The sequence below is a fragment of the Alligator mississippiensis genome, chromosome 4, assembly GCF_030867095.1.
Source record: "Alligator mississippiensis isolate rAllMis1 chromosome 4, rAllMis1, whole genome shotgun sequence".
In the NCBI taxonomy this organism is placed as follows: domain Eukaryota; kingdom Metazoa; phylum Chordata; order Crocodylia; family Alligatoridae; genus Alligator; species Alligator mississippiensis.
In genome coordinates, this window is record NC_081827.1 from 105,091,131 (window position 1) to 105,109,196 (window position 18,066).

At 43.2% G+C, this 18,066-nt stretch overlaps 1 long non-coding RNA gene across 1 annotated transcript in view; it reads right to left on the reverse strand.

The window, feature by feature from the left end:
• Position 1: 1 nt before the first annotated feature.
• LOC109283649 (uncharacterized) overlaps positions 2-18,066 on the reverse strand; it is a 30,119-nt gene continuing 12,054 nt past the window's right edge. The window contains exons 2-5 of the long non-coding RNA XR_002090908.2: positions 15,142-15,203; positions 13,254-13,278; positions 1,494-1,529; positions 2-16 (exon numbers count right to left, since the gene is read on the reverse strand). This is a non-coding gene — a long non-coding RNA (uncharacterized LOC109283649). The remainder of the gene's footprint in view (positions 17-1,493; positions 1,530-13,253; positions 13,279-15,141; positions 15,204-18,066) is intronic.

The window sequence follows — 18,066 nt, forward strand, 5'->3', positions numbered from 1 at the left end:
GACACCCCCATAATTCCTTAATGAAGAAACAAGTGAAGAAGTCATGCCACAGAGGTAAAATGCTTCTATGTGTGATGTCTACATTAAACAGCAGCATTACTAAGGCCATAGACAGACAAACTGAGGGTACTTCATAACTAGTTTTAGGATTAAATCCCTCATTTCCACTGACTATTGAATGCTTCATTCTAAATATGGTAAGTTTTCATTAATATTGAGAGCCCTTGCTTGGCAAAATAATTACCCTCTTTTTAAAGGAAGGATTCATGCTATGGAATGAGCACATTTTCCATCAAATTCCAACCTTTACATGCAAGCAAATGCCTTCTGACAGAGCTCTTGCTTCCTACTAGCACAGATTGACTCTCTCATCAGGATAGATACAAGACAACCTAATAGCAATTTATACTACTGAAACAATTTAACCCAGTCCTTTACACAATGCACACCAACAAAAGGTGCACACCACTGCACCATTTTTTGTAAAATGAGTCTGCACCTGCCTCCCCAAAGCCATACAATAAGGGGACTATCTGCAAATGGAAAGATGAGCAGGGTCCACATCTACCCTCCTCATCACAGCCCAAAAGAAAATGTCCCATGAGTCTAGGATCCATGGGGGAGAAAAGTGCAAACAGTGGATGGACAAAAGGAAGGTATCAGTGGTATTGGGAAACTACTTTTAAGAGGGTCTGGCATGGTCAGATCCACTTGTTATATCATACATAGGCTATGCTGATCACATAGACACTGACAAATAAGGAAAAACTTCTTCACAAGTCGGTCGAGGGTTTGAAACAGGCTGCCCCCCAGAGGTGGTACAGTACAGTCATCCACCCTGGTGATCTTCAAAAAGCGTCTTGATGTCCATCTTGCTGAAGTCATCTGATCCCAGCAGTCTTTCCTGCCCAAATGCAGGGGGGCTGGACACAATTATCTGTAGGTCCCTTCTAGTCCCTAACAACTATGAAAGGCAGACGACTGGCAGACTCTGCAGCTCAGAGGGAAGTCTGAACAGCACAGCTGGGGTGAGACATACATCTTTCTTCTCCTTTCCAGCCCAGCAGTGATTCCTCAGATATTACAATACAGTCTATAACAACAGTGTTACATACTTCTTCCTGCAGAATATCCTCTAATATATACAAATGTCTTCAGGCCAGTCCCAGCCTAAGGGAGTCACTAGTGGCCTGACTCTAAGAGTCAGGAGCCACAGTTAGCCTGAAGGCAAAGGTCTCCTGCACCAATGGTGCTGGTCTGCCAGCAGATTCTGTGAGATCTGGATGCGGGCTGTTCTGTGGGCAGACAAACCCCTCTCCCCAAAACTGAATGAAAGGGAAGGAAATCCACAAAGGGGTCTTCATGCCATTGTCTTCACCATCTTCCTCTCCCTTTGTTGTTTTTTTTCTGACAGGCCAAGGGGTGATCCATTTTTGATGGCAAAATTCAATCCCAGATACTCAAATTAAAGCCAATCTAAATAGAAAACCTACCTCCTTTTGTCATCATCTGATACCGATTCTTCTGTCCTGTAATGCCAAAAATACACAACTCATTAGCAGGTGGTTTCTTAAAAATATTGCATTTGCCTTCTGTTTATTTGGAGCAGGAGACAAAGATATGCTCACTCATTGATTAATCCAACTAACCCATAGTGTGAACAGCTATTTATATGGGGGGGGGGGGGGGGGGGGCACTGAGTGCTCACCGATAATGTGTGTAAGAATAGGGATTGGCAGTAATGTGAACTAGACTTTCATAAACTTTAACCACTGCACCTTACTGGAGATGCCAGTCCCAAGCCCAGGTAAAATGCATCTGAATGAGCACACAGCTCACATTTGCCCCAGCCAGCCTGTCTGTGAAGACCTTACTGCCCACTCATCCCCACTTCCTCTGTGTGAGGAGCTAAGCACAGACTTGTCCATGGCCAGCTCTGGTGCAAGAAGGTACACATAGGATTGTCCCTGCCCCGCTCTTCAACAGGGATCTAAGAGCTCATTTCTCAGTCCTGCCAGGAATTAATGCTCCAATAAATTAGTTATCAAATGTGGGTGCTGCTCAATTCACAGGAGTTACAGAGAGGTATCAGCAGCCTAAAAAGATTGAAAATCACTGGGTTAGAGGAATGGAACTAAGCTACCACTCTACAAAAGAAAGGAATTTCTGCCATGTAAAGGAGGACAAATGAGAGACTGATTTTCATAACTCTCCTGTCTAAAGGTCTTCTAGAGCCTTTCTGCAAAACAAAATGCTAACCCCCTCCTTAAAGCAGGGTTCTTAAAAAATGGTATAATCTTATTTTAACTCAGTTACATAGTCCTTTATAAATGAACTATATATTTTATTATTAACTTAGGCTAATCTTACATCCCGCCATATACTACATGGACTGACTCCACCATCAATGTATTGGCTAGCAGAACTCAGCTCCTAGAAACATAGAAAAGAAGGGTTGGAAGGGACCTCCAGAGATCATCAAATCCAACTCTGCACCAGGGGAAGGGTCATCGTTATCCAGCCCATCCTATAAAAATCCAGTATACAACCTATTACTAAAAGTGCAGTCAACTCTGACACAACCACAAGACACAAGTAAAGCAGGGGGGTGTGCAGGAAAAAGTAACTGGGACCAGGAGTGGAGGAAAATCAATAACTAAAATGTTACTCCCTGAAAGTATGTCCACACTATAAACTCAGCCTGTGCTTCTCAATGGGTTTTTGCCCAATTCCAACTCCCACCTTCTCATTCACTTGGGAGATCGTAAAGCAATTGCTTACTTGCACTCAGGATCTGTGCTGGTTTGCACAGCTAGGATACACATTGATATCCAAGCTATGCTTTAGCTTGGACTGGAACTCACCCACTTTGCAGTAAGGTTGCAGGCAAGCTTACTTGCATACTGATAGTCCTCCAATGCTCTTCCCATAATCCCCCCAAATGGAGAGCTAATTGACACATCTAATTGGGAAAGAATCCTAGAGCATCTCAGCACAAAGAGCCATGAGATGTACACTCGGACATAGACATACACAGGGACATGCAAAAATCCTGGGGAGAACACAATCACTCAGGTAAGGTTTTGTTGTTGGAATGCATTTACTCAGGCTACATTTGGCCAAGTACTTGCACCTAGTTACTAACACACATAGTCTATCTGTACAGAGTAGACATAGGCTTCGTTATCATTTGGTCTCTGGCCTCTCCATGGGCCTATGAAATTGTAGGTGGTTCCTTACTCAGAAGCAGTGGTTAATCCACAATTTAGTCCTTAGAAGGCAATTCTGAACTGCAGAATCAAACAGTGGTTTATAATGTTTCCATCACTAATAACTTATTTTGAAATGTAAATATACTTTCTGTCCAGTATCCTATTATTGACTGAATGAAGTCAATGGGATGCTGGCACAAAAAATAGATAACATGCAAAATGTGGCCTTCAATACAGAGACAAAACACAGCAACATCCTCCTGAGAAGGAACAATAAGTGCAGCAAAAATATTGCAGAACAGAAATATTTACCTAACACACTGAACTTCTTTCCAAGTGGTAGTCACATAAACATACAAAGAGAGAAGCAGCTCTCTTACTCCTCAGTGATGGAACGCTAGCAAAGTGCAAAGAATTCACCCCTTCAGTCAATTTAACATGCAATGAGCTATGATGCATAGCTTTATGGAACCTCTGCTGTTACTCTGGTCCAGTTCATTCTTTCTTATGGAATATACTATAGCAAGGATGTCCAACTTCTAAACAGCTGAGGGCTGCATGCTCTGTGGGCCGCACAACTGGAAAGGCCACGTTTCACATGAGCCACACCAGCGCAAGCCACAGGCCGCTGGGCCATGCACTGCATGGGCATCCCCCTGCTTCCATGCACAGTGGCCCCCTCCCACAGCTCTACAGCTGTAGGGTCCCCTGGCACTACAGGGCAGAAAGCAGAAGCTGGAAAAGCCCAGAGACCCCCACTGCTGCTGCTGCAGCTGGCACAATGGAGAGAGTGGAAACTGGGTGGGAATCAGGGTGCCAAGCATTAGCCTCTTGAGCCATATGTGAACCAAGGGCCACCAGGTGGACCGGCCTGCCCTACAAAATGCCCCATATATGCCCCCAGTATCTTGACAGACAACAATGGCAATCTAGTGAAGCCTCACTATCAAAGAATAATACCCCTTGGCAGTAAGGGCCCCAACCACAAGGCCAGGACTTGGCAAAGCACCCTCTACCACCCCGGTGAATCTAGGCCACTTAGCAACCAGGAGTGGAAAGTATGCAGGGCCAGAAGGAACGCAAGCTGGAGGGAGCCTGGCTTTGTAATTCGTGGGGTGTATCTACATGTGTGCTTTACTGTGGAGTAGACCAATTAGCTCTGCAGTAAAGCGTCACAATCTACACATGTGCCCGTATTAGGGTACAGTAAACTAATTAACTCTGCCATAAAATAGTATTATTGGGGACAATACTATCTTATAGTGGACTCATTATATGCAATCCAATGCATATGTGGATGGGAACCACAGGCATAAATTGTGCCTAGTCACCCTAGCCAGCCAGAGGCCAGATTCCTGCCTGACCCTCATGTCCCAGACAGCCCCTCTGCTGCCCGACACCGCCATCCAGAGCCTGGGGCTGACCCCCATTTGCCCACTGCCAGCCGAGGTCTGCTCTACCCTGGCTCAAAGTGCTGCTGTCCTGGGTACATGCACCCGGGAGCAGTTGACTCCAGCTGAAAGTGCCCCAGAGTTTATTGATTTACCTTAATTTCACATGTAAATGCACCTGGGGAGACTGACACTGCACTAGAAAGGAGAGGGCCATGGTCTCTGGTCCCAGCCTGGATCCCAGTGGAACAGAAATTATCCCACTGCTGTTTATCCAACACATATTAAATGCAAAATGCAGAGAAGCCCCTCGGAGCATGCACCTAGATGGGAATAGAATCTAAAAGCCACATAACTGCCACCTGTTTTGCAAAAAAACATTTCTTTTTTGCAGAACATTTCTTTTTTGCTGTTTGTGGATCTTGCAAAATAATTTTCTTTAATTGCAAGCTTTCGGGCACAAACACCCTTCTCCAAGCATAGGAGAAAAGACTACCTTTTCTCCTATGCCTGAAGAAGGGTGTTTGTGCCCGAAAGCTTGCAATTAAAGAAATGTTTTTTTGCAAAAATCTAGTTGATCTAATAAAAGATATCACCTCTATCTACCATGAGTCCTGAAAAATTATATTTCACATTTGTAGCTATGCAAGTGCCACTTGGGTGTGTAAATTGCTAACGGGACTGGGCTGTAAGTCCCTCTTCACTTCTTCAGACAAACCCCTAATTGCTCAGAGAGAACTCTGCAAGACTTGGAAAACTGGGGAGCGCAGTGCCAAGGAGATGACTAAATCTATCCCACACCACTTGCACAGAAGGCTGATTGCACATATGGTTCTGAGCTGCGTCTCTGGATTTACAGCCGTGTGGCTGAAAATAATAACTGTAAAAATAAAACCTGTCTGTCTACTAGATCTCCATTTGGCTCTTTGGGAGTAAGCTGACAAAAGCAAAAGAGACCTACTAAAGGAACACTGAAGATTTTGTGAACTATTTCATGTCTGACAGTTTTTCTTCCCTCAGAAGGGCTTTAACGGTTTGCCTACACATGTTGTGATAGCTAATAGGAATATACAAATCTTTTTAGGCCTGAGAATAATTTGAGCCAGCCATATTTTTATCAGTGCCATCTTGTTATTTAATGTTCCTTGCAATGCTTAGCATTATCTAGATTGAGCTAGTCTTTAGGCTTTACCTCTATACTGTCCTTCAAAGTGACAGTAATAAAAACCTTCCTGCTTTCTGCTGTGGGGCTCAAAGATATGAGTCTCAAAGACATGTTTGCTTTCTCACCTATCTCTGGGTAGTCTAGGCCAGTGGTTTTGAACCTGTGGCCCATGGGCCCCTGGGGGTCCACAGACTGTCTATGGGGTCTGCAAAAGATTACTATGATCAATCAAAAGTATGTGAATACCCACGCTTACCATTCAAAGGGACCTGCACCTCCACTCAATTTCCAAAGAGGTCCAACACCTCCACTCGAAATTTTTTTGGGGTCCGCAAATAAAAAAAGGTTGATAACCATTGGTATAGGCCATTATGCAACAATAATTTACTCAGCGGTGGAATTCACAGTGATCAGGTCATAACGGTCCATTCCATTAAACTATTGGCCCTGCACTACATTTATTTATTCCAATACAACTCCCACTCAGGTCAGTGGTAGCTGTGTGCACAAAGCAAAGGGTATTATTGAGGCACATATTTTTAGTGCAAGATAGAAACACCTGAAAAGCCCAAAATCTTCCAAGTGATCAGTTCTGTTAAAGAATCATTAGTCTTTACCCCCTCCAATGGCTGTAAACAACCCCCATATTCTAGATTGCCCTTAATCCAGAACAAAACACCCACTCATGACAATGTCAATTGTGTCTGCCAGAGGCTCTTCTTTAAAAATTTATCCAAGGGAACAACAGAATTGGTCCTAAAGGAAATACAGGTCAAAAGGTTAGAAAAAAGCTTGTTAATCTATTAAGGTAATGTTCCGCAGTCCTAGAAATACTTCATAATTGAGCATCATCTGGACCAGGCCTGTCCAAGTGGTAGCCTGCAGGCCACATACAGCCCTCAAGGGCCTAAGCTGAAGTTCATGGCTTCTTGTCCAGTCACCAGTTCACCCTTTAGTTTCTTGCTGCTGCCACCCAAATGCCTGCCCTACCCCTCCTTCCTCCATCTTCCACTACCTGCCTCTGGGGCAGGTTGGAGCAGTGCTGTGCAGCCCATGGGGCTGACAGAGCTTATGGCTGGATGGTTCAGAGGAGGACCTAGGGAACCCATATGGCATCCACACCAGTGCAGTTCTGCAGGAGTTGCCCACTGTGTAGCGTGCGGGCTGCGTGGCACATCCAAGTGCACACAAGACTACATGCAACACCATGCTGTGTGGTGCAAGAGGTGGTGGGTAGCTCATGTGAGGGCCGCATGCTGTATGGCTGAGGGACCTGCAGCCTCTTGTAATTCAAAAAGTTGGAGAGCCCTGATGTGGACTATTATTGACATCATAGTATCATAGTACTTAGGGCTGGAAGGGACCTAAACATTTTCTGACTGGGTAGAAAAATCTCAATCTACAATCCACAGAGTATATGTTTTGATTATTCCTTTAAATAATTGTAATAATAATTAGTAATACTTAATGGGTACAAGCCAAATTGTTTTTTGCAACTGCTCTTCTACTCAGTGTGCTAAGACAAAAATAGTCCAGGACTAGGATTGCCTAGCTCAGGGTGTGAGAAATCACCTATCGTCACTGTAATCCATTACAAAAGAGAAGAGGCAGGCAAATAGAGATGTGGAAATTCAAAAGGGAATGAAGAAGGAGGAGTTCTGGCTATGATGCAGGGGCAAGCAGCCGTTCTTCATGGCATTCTCCTCTACGGACCGATTTTACCAGTGAGAATTCCCCCCACATTAAGGCAAATTCTCAAGGGGAATTGCCAGGATAGTTAATTTGTTTTGTCCTATCTGCATAGCTCAAAGAGAACATAGCTGACCAGAGAATCCAACCAATACTGTGCGATTGGGGTCTGCATCTGTGTCATTCCATCATCCCTCAGACCTTGGCATCAACTGGAAGAAAAATAACATCTTATTTTTAAACGGATAGCTCAGATAGAGAAATGTTCCATTGCTTCTACATGGATGCAACAGAAACCCCACATCCTATTTTTAGCTAGAAAAAAAATTCACTTCCACTGAAGTTCCTCCTTCTCCAAGAGGTCTCTTGTCCTACTGGTACATTTAAAACTATGATTAAAACTTGTGATAGTGATTCTGAAGTCATCTATTTCCACATCCCTCTATCCCACAGCATTTTAAGGTGCAAAGAAGTTGCCATTTTTCAAACAAAACTGTGAAATGTTTAAAATACGGCGATCTGTCCATGTTTTCCTTATCCCCATATTTAGAGTTGTAGTAGTAATTTATATCCAATCCATAGATTCTGTAACATTCTTTTACTATTAACATTCCTCTCACTCAGCTTCCACTCCCACCTTAAATTGATTCAATGCACTTCATACAATCTGACAATGTCAGATTCTTAATTTCAAGATGGTTCTTGGAAAGATGAAGCTACTGTTTTCAATCTTGTGTATTTTTCCGGCATTTGGAAGTAGCCTTTCATCCCTCTGTCACTGCTTATTTAAATTAAATTACATTTCTGTACATAATTATCATTAATTTGTTTTCCAACACATACTTTTCCTTCACCACTTCTTCATTTCTATGAAGCGTTTCCTTATAGTAGTTATGAACGCTCCGTATTTTAAAGGGGAGGAGCCGAGCAGAGCGAGCTCACGCTTTTCAATACCAAATCTTTCTGTTTGTTTCCGTCATATTTTCACGCTTCTAGCCATAATTTGTCTCATTATAACCAAGTTCTCCTATGGACAAAAAAAAAAAAGTCTCAGGGCTTCCCCCCCCCCCATCAGAAGACTACTTTTGCTTCTATGTTCTAAGCCAATAATTTCATAGAATCAAATAAAAACTGAGGTGGAAGGGACCTCATCTAGTCCAGCCCCCCTGCTCAAATTTTCATCTGATCTGCTCTTAAATCTTCAAGGGATAGAGATTCCACAACCCTTCTAGATTATCTAATTCACTGCTTAACCACACTCATAGTGAGACTCTTTCCTAATAGACAACCTAAGTTCCCCGTGTTGCAATTTAAGGCCATTATGTCCTTACTGTATCCTCCATCCACAGAGAAATCACCATCCTTTTTGGCTAGGGACAGAAGTTACACATAAACTGGTTTAAGTGATCAGAAACTTGTTTAAACCTGTAACAGAACAGAAACTCAGTGCGCATAAACCAGTTTCAAAGTGCCCAAAACTGGTTTAAGATAAACCTGGTTGAATGTAGTATCAGACCCTACTGATTTAGGTCAAACCGGTTTATGGAACTTCTGTCCCAGACCCCTTCCTAATTCAAGTTAAATCCCAGTCCCCCAGCATGCTTTCCACTGGGCTGGGCTGTGCTGTCTGCTGCAGCAAAGCAGGGTCGGCCCTGTCACTCTGCTCTCTAGCCAGAGCAGTGAGGGCTGGCTAACAGAGGTGGGGGTGCAAAACCTGTCTGTGTGCCTGGCGGGGGTGGAGCAACCCCCCAGCCAGACTTTTCCCTGCTGGAGTGGAGGGGGCAGGGGTGTGGAACAGCAGGCTCAGGCAAAGGGGAGGGAGGGGATTAAACCCCTCCCCAATCATACTTAGCAGCCTGCCAGGGCCCGGCCACACCCCGTCCCCCTCAGCTCAGCTTCCCTCCAGCCTTTGGCCCACTGCTGAAGGGAAGGGAGGGCTTGCTCTAGTGCCTGTGCCCTGAGCACCCCCACCTATTCCTGTGCCATGGTGGGAGTGCAGGGGTCCCTACACCCCACCATCCTACCTCACACCCCACAAACCCCACACACCCACACCCTGCCCCCATAACCCCCACATATACACAATCCCCCAACATTATCTATACTTCCCCACACACACACACACACACACACACACCCACCCACCCACCCACAACCACACCCCCTCACAAACTCCCCACACATACTACCATACACACACCTCCCAACCCCCCCCCACACAAACTTGTCTTTTTTCCAATTTACAATTGTTTTATATGGCTACAGTAACTGATAAAACAATGTTTTATGATTATGAAAGGTTTTGATGTTATTTTAATACCTACTCTGTTACGTATGTGCATGAAAAATTTGCTGGTGGTACTTAAGGTTGTATCATTTTAAATTGGTGGTGCGCAATCTGTCAGAGTTTGAGAATTGCTGTTTTAGGCCATTTCTAGGTGAGGGGCTGACATATATTCCATTTGAAGTCAATAGCAAAATTCCCATTGACTCTACGGCTGCTGGATCAGCCCTCAGATGAAATTACTCTAGGAGAAAACAATTTACAGATAAGGAAGCAGAGGCACAGAAAGGAAAAGGACTTGATCAAAGTCACCCAGAAAAGCAGTAGCAGACGCTGGAATAGTAGCTAGGTCTCTTGTCCTGCATCCAGTCCTTTATCCACAGAGTGCTGCATCAGTGAACCTGATCCAGCACATACTTAACTTAAAGCACATAGGTAGTGCCACTGAATTCAAAATATCTGTCTCATTTAATTAACTGGACTAGGAATTCAATGGTACTAGACGTGCTTCAATTTAAGCATGTGATAAAATCCTTTGCTGGATCAGGACCAACGCTGGCATAAGTCCATTTTTAAACAAACTTTTAATTATCATTAGCTGATGAAATTGAGAAGGTATTAAAAAGGTTATTTTAAACCTATGATTCTGGTTATATTTTCTCAAGCAAATCCCGGGACGTTCTCAAGCAAATCCCGGGACGTCATTCTCCCCCTGTACTCGGCCTTAGTGAGGCCGCAGCTGGAGTACTGCGTCCAGTTTTGGGCTCCACAATTCAAAAAGGATGTAGAGAAGCTTGAGAGAGTCCAGAGAAGAGCCACGCGCATGATCAGGGAAGCAGACCCTACGATGACAGGCTGAGAGCCCTGGGGCTCTTTAGGCTGGAAAAGCGCAGGCTCAGGGCTGATCTGATGGCCACCTACAAGTTTATCAGGGGTGATCACCAGTATCTAGGGGAACGTTTGTTCACCAGAGCGCCCCAAGGGATGACGAGGACGAATGGTCACAAACTACTACAAGATCGTTTCAGGCTGGATATAAGGAAGAATTTCTTTACTATCCGAGCCCCCAAGGTCTGGAATGGCCTGCTGCCGGAGGTTGTTCAAGCACCTTCATTGAACACCTTCAAGATGAAACTGGATGCTTATCTTGCTGGGATCCTATGACCCCAGCTGACGTCCTGCCCTTTGGGCGGGGGGCTGGACTCGATGATCTTCCGAGGTCCCTTCCAGCCCTAATGTCTATGAAATCTATGAAATATTTATCCACTTTGCTCATTTTCACAAACCAAAATCTTTATCTGGTTTCTTTAAAAAAAATCTGGCACTAAAAATATGTAAAGAGGGAAAACTATTCTGACTGTCATTACTCTAACTCAGGGATCAGCAACATATGGCGCACAGGTCTGATCTGACTTGCAAAGGGTGTGTAACTGGCTTGCAGAGCCAGGATGAAAGTGGGTTGGTGGCAAGCAAGTCAGAAGCAGGGCAACAGCTTTTGGCGGCAACGCAATCCACAGTATGGGGGTGACACTTGGCAGAGTGGGCCAGGTTGCAGGCAGAAGTACATCTTAGCCTGAGCTCCATTAATTCAGCCTGCCAAAGCTCAAGGGTTGTTGACCCCTGGTCTAACTCATTTCTGTGGATTTGTGTTTCTGTTGTCTGACTAAAAGGCCCATTCCTGCAACTACTATTTGCAACTACTATGATACTATCAAGTCATTTCATTGATTACACTGATTATTTGAGTGAGTAATAGTTCCAGAACTGACCACAATCATTGCTGACAGTTCCTTTGGGTATTGTTACTTGTAACACTGCATGCGCTAACTGTATGTGCAGCACTAGTGTCTGTGTATTTAAGCAGTAAAGCAGATACTAAGCGCCACTGTGGCGAGGCAAGGTTAGACCTTTTCTGGAGGGGAGCATCTCCAAATCCTATTACCTAACACATGTTGAACTAACTTCAAACTGCTCCAAGGAGCGAATATGATTAAGGGATGCTTCGCTAGTGTGGTGGAAGGGTGGCTGGGAGGGGTGGTGGGTGGTTAGTACACAATAAAAAGTACTAAATGGCCACATCTACATGAGCGGCAGACTGTGCAATTCTTACAACACAGTCATTTAGTACTTGCATAACCAAATACTAAATGACTGCGCAGTAACTGGTGTTACTGTGCAGTAGTGTCCCCACAGTTTTTTTTCTAACACTACTGCACAGTAGCAACAAGCTACTGCTCAGTAGAGTCTTATGTAGAAGTGGCCAGTTAGCGGTAAGTGTCATACAGTACAACAGTCCTGATTTGTAAAGATAATGGACAAAAATCTATTTGCCTTTTATGGATTTGGGGCCTGATTCACATTGACACTAAGACTGTTTTATGCTGCCAGAACAATGTAAAAGGGACCTTAGTACAAATGAAGATCAGTTCCTTCATATATAAAATAATTAAGGCATGGACATAATCTAGTATACTATGTCAAGAGGATTTTCCCTCATAAACTTGTCTTAAGTAGCCCTTTCATTTTCTAATTACTGACACTGAAAATCTAAAAGATGCATGATGCTGTTCAAGTAGATTCAGGATTAGCTATGACATAAGCTTTTCTGACAATGTCAAACATTTTTTTAGATTACTTGGCTACAAACTCTAGCAATAAAGAGTCTTTCTCCTGAAACAGAGAGAAGCAACAGAGGCCTTGGGAAGTCTTTCTAAAGGCTTTCTGCACTGGCAGAAGAATAAGTTGAGTGAAATGGCTCCTATAAATTTCTGCCCCAAGGGTGAAAATCAGGCTCTGAACAGATAACCTCCTGCTTCTCTTCTTCACTAAGACAGAAGTAAGAGCAAAAAAGGTTGGGGCCTTCTTTTCAGCGGGTTGGGGGTGTTGTCTTCAGGAATATGTGGAAGAAAGAAGAATACTGCCAATAGATGGGGAAGAATCAAACCATGAAAAGCCATCACACTGTGTTCCTTCAGTGGCAAAGAACACATCTGGGTCTAAGAATGTGGCTGAAGTCTGCTTTCCAGAGGGAGACTGCTTGGGGTACCTAGCATCCCTCAAACAGAGAAAAGTACACAAGGTGTTTCCTATATACCTTATAGGGAGTGGAGGAGATCTATATGAGTGTTTTATTCCCCAAAGACATATACTTTGAGGAGAGATGTACTGGTACCTATAGGAGAAGAGGGAGGAGGGTGAGAGGGGGGACAAAATACAAGGGATACAGTCACAGGAGACAGGTGTCTTGCAAGATGGAGAGGAAAGACCACTCTCTGTTGTCAGAGATACAAAGGGGAAGCCTTTCAAGAGGGAGACAAACTAGAAACCTGCTGTCTCTATTAGGGTAGTAGAAATTATTAGTAGATGACATGTAAACCAGTGTCGAGTGGCTCTGATTCCACACTGGGTATTAGCCAAAGTACTAAGTCTAACAAAATGAACTGTCATTCTAATGAGATTATAAATCATTCCGAATTGGTTTTGAAACTGTATAAACTATTAAAAGTACTTACACATCTTTTGCTGTCCCTGCAGTACCTAAAGTAAAGAAAAAGCATGTGTTTACATTGTGACAGCATGATCACCTTAAGCTAATATTACACAAAAAGTCATCTATTCATCTTCCCACCTCCTCCCCTTTTGCACATGCACATATATACACATACAATACACAGTGAAGGTGTATGGAAAGGCTATATTTATTACCAAGTAAACAGATTATTCTTAATTTCATGACTGTCCTTTTTACCCTTGAAGTCTGTCCCACTTAGGCCTCTGGGTCAGACTATCAGTGGGCATTGATGGTAAACTGCATGTAAAGCTTCTAAGAACCTTTATCTATTTATACCAGCTGAGGACAAATTTGTATTTCTCATTTCTCACATAAGCTAAATTTCAGTGTTCTGATTTTTCATGCATTGCCTTACTCAGTCTTCTGACTTTGATCTGTTATAAAGTTGCCTCAGCTAACCCAGCAAGTATTTTGAAATGTCTATTTACTTTTTTTGTGAACATGCTGTTTGAATTGGTTATAGGTTTGGCACTGCATGTGTTTGAAATGCTGTCCCTTTCTCACTGCCGGATAAACAAAGCTTTAAGAAACAACTAGACTGAAATAATATAAACATTAGGATATACTCCATCAAAACCTCCAGACATCTAAATAAAACAAGCTCTCTCTAATTTATCCTATTTTTTCTTTTTCTTTTTTTTTTTTTTAAAAAAAAGGCAAACATTGCAATCTGGCTCCATGATTTCATAAGTTGATTTTCTAACCACAGCTGCCACATACTGGAAGAGGAAGGGTCACTTAAGTGTGACTGACTTCCTGCTCTTACTAAACAGCCAAGTATGTCATTCAAATGAGCAATCAAAGATCTTTTCTGTGAATTTAAAATACTGGGTGCCTATATACGTGATGATTTTTAAAGCGGTCTAAAGCTGTCACTTAATACACGTGAGTGACTTCAAAATATTTTTTAAATGGGAGAAGTCGCCTCAATTAAACTTCATTGCATGTAAGGCAAACTGCAGTTGTGCATCTCAGCCTTCCTAGTTCACTTTTATTGCACAAGTATTTAACTGGACTGAGACAATCATTGGAAACCCCTTTCCCTCCTCTACTCCTCTCAGGAAGCAGTTGGGAGAAACCTAAGTTCATTAGAAAGAAGTTAGGGATGCCAGCCTAAAAGTATTTTACAGCATTCTTCCTCCCACATGTTGCTCTTTGCTTTTTAGAAAACTTTTTTTTTTTTGTGTAAAATTGCTATAGAACACTAACATAGCACTGTCCTCATTACTGTATGCAAGAATATATGGTCTATAATCTAATTTTAAAACCTTCATCTAACCAGTCAGTGCTTTGAGACTTCCCAATGTCATGCACCAGTATGGAAAATTGACTTCTGTACATGTAGGCAAACTCTCTCTCAATTCTGAATGCAATTCTGCTTCTACTATTTATTGCTTGACTACCCCTTACCCTCCATTGCTAGAAAAGATTTAAAATCAAAGGGCTTGCACATGTTCACATGCCTCTTTTGTTTCCAGGATCTCTATGAACCGCATAGCTGAACAATTAGCCTACAGGTAAAGCATCACTGGAGAGGAACCTTGGTACAGTTTTAGGGAGTTCCTCGCTTTAGATCTGTATCTGTCAAGGTCCTGGTTTCATTTGAACAGGCAACATTCTGAAGTTCCCGAGCATTACGTGCTGGCAATGATTCATAAACAACATACGCGTCTGAAAAGCCAGCCCTGTGACTTACAAGCTACTGGAAGAACCTTTTCAGAGGCTAGTCTCAAGGGACAAAAAGCATCCACCCCTCTTTCCATCCTTGTATGATCACACTCCTTTATCATACAGTTTCTTTCTGTGGGGCCTTGGCTGTACAAAGTTACCTTAAGTACTGGTTCTCTTGGGTTCACAGAGCCTGAGCTTTAGGTCCAAATGAAACCTGAATCTAAAAGAAAAATTTAGAGGGGGGAAGGAAGGAAGGGAGAGAAGCTATTAACTTTGGCTGCCTTACATCAGAACCATGAGTTTCCTATGGTTCTCACTCGAAATCACACATCAACCCAAGTCCATAGCAAACATGAGTTAGTTCTGCAAAAGGGTTCAGAAATTTGAGTGACCCTTTTCATGATTCTATCCCGAGTTTCAGTGAAACCTGAAGCCCAAGTCCTGAGCGAAAAGTTTGGCATCACCCTGGGTAAGCCTATATGGCACAAAGAAATACCATCCCGAGTCATGGTTCCACCATGCTGGGACACACCACACCTGCTCTGTGCATACCAACTACAAAATCCGCAGCAGTATAGCTGCATTAGTGCAGAATGGCACATAGACCAATATGTACTGCCACTGGGACCACTGCCACTATACCTACATGACAATAGGTGTATGCTAAGAATGACATGTGCCTACCATAACAACTGAACTTTGAGCTGGATTTTTTTCTGCATAGCATGTTTGGCATGTCCAAGGAGATCTACTCAAATCTCTAAGTCAACAGCTACAACAGTTCTAAGCATTGTATGGGCTTCAGCAGCCTAACTCCTTTGATGTTGGTGGGTGTCACCTGGCTACAACTCTGCTCCACTCTTGGAAAATGTGCCTGCTACAAAAATACCAACTGAATTATGACTGACAGAAATAAATTTGCATCAAGTAGAAAGACACGTTTGTTTTTCCATTTTTATTGTTGTTTTCCAAGCCCTAAAGACCCTGATTCTTCTCTCACTAAACGTTAAAATCTTATTAAGCCAAGAAGACACCACTGATTTCAGAGGTGCTATTTCTGATTTGCATAGGCAAAAATGAAAGAAGAATCTTGTCCTAATCCATTTTTTTTTAAATACCAATATAAACATCTGATAAAAAACACATGTAAATGTTTAAAGTGGATATGAAAATAGTTCTCTTACTGGAACTGTTTTAAGCTTGCGGACAAAAGCCACTTACATGAGTATCCTGGCATCCTTTATAAAATTTCTTAGATGATTTTCACCATATTATCTACACATTCATTATAAGCATGTTACATCTCAAAATAGACCTGAGCTGCATCTTAACTTATACAGGCAGATGTTTCTATTTTAAAAGCCAATCAGACTGTATTTTAAGTTGTACAAATAAAAAAGCATCCCACTGCCTCACTTCTGCTCCTTCACTGCAAATCTTTTTCTACCTGTTGCATTTATAAATAAACCACATTAGTTTAAACTTGTTCAAATTCTGTGTGTCAGAAGTCATCAATGGGACATGGCCTCCTTCTGACACCCAAGTAGCACATTGTTATTAAATTACCATATTTACCTGCTACTTCCAAAGATTGAGATAACAATTTTTGCATGCAGAGGCCACATCCACACGATGTATATGTTTGGTTCCCTGGAGACAAGTAGCAGCAGTGCACCTTGCACTGCTGACACCTGCCTCCGGGGAACACCTGTGCCACACGCGCTTTGGTATGTGGCAAGTTACCCCAGGTGGGGTAGAGGAGGCTGGGTCCAACACTGGGCTGACCCCAGCAGCCTTACCTGGGGTCCTGGGGGCCTCCCAGGGCTGCAGCAGCAGCAATTCTGCCACACAAATCCTGGCTGGCAGTGTAGCTCTGCTTTCGAGCTGCACACACTGCCCATGCGTGCACTGTTCTGCTTTTTCTTCTCCCACGGGTCAATCCAGGGGTCAAAAAAACCCACAGGAAAAAAAAAAAGCAAAGCAGTGCATGCATGGGCAGCACTCTCTTGCAGCGCAGAAAACATCTGAATGTGCGATATGTGGCACTGCAGACGTGTTTGCGGCGCCACATATCACAGCTGCGCTCATCTGGACATGCCTAGAAAAGGGTGCCTTTGGGAATTAGATGCTGGAAGAGAACACACTTACCCTCAAAGACAGGGTGCAGGATGTGTAGGTCTCAAAAAATTAAGGAGTTAAGCTTATAGAACGATAAAGGTTGTTTATTCAGAGAGCAGTACCTTGCCTCTAGTTCTGCTGTTCCCTCCTGCAATCCCTAGGCAAAGGTAACAACTTATACATAACACTCTTAAAGGTATTCACACACCTTCCCCCTTTGTAGCAGAAAGCCCCCTTTTCCTCCTGCCTGCAGTTGCTCTCCCCTACTTGGATATGTTTTTCCTCTTCTACCTTTTCTTCCTTCCTCTTTCTTTCACTTTAAGATAAGGAATTGTGTTTTGAAATTTGTTTGTGTGCATTTTGTATCTCCCCTTGTATTTTGGTATTTTTATCTATTTGTGTGCCATGGCATTTGTAGCTTATATTTTATACTCCTCACCTTTCAACTTTCAACTAAATGTGTTTTAGTAAGTTATACATTGTAACAATGTTAACAAGGGCAGGAATCAAACTGTCCTTCTCTGTATCAAGCTGGCCCCTGAAAGAGGGAGTGAATCAGTGATTGAATGTGTAACAAGGTAGCACACAGCAATTAACACCTGGGAAGCTGCAGATCAACCAACCGAAGAACTCAATAGAAGACAATGTAACAACCGGGAAATCTCTAAACCTCACTGATCAGGGGCTAGAAGCCCTGGCCTGAGTTAATCAATGCCAGGGACCAACTTTTGGGCTGAGTATCTCCAGATCAACCGCTCCCAGAGCCCTATTCAAAATTCATCAATGGACTCCCAAACCTGCATGTACATGCGGACGACCCCTGGGGCTGACAGATGCCATCCAGTAGCCACCGAGGGGGGGGAAGTCCCACGAGGGTCAACGACCCCTGGATTGGGCAAACCTGAAAACTGGGAAGTCACCAAAGTCTGCCAAGGACAGATAAAAGGCAGTGAAAAGCGACCCTC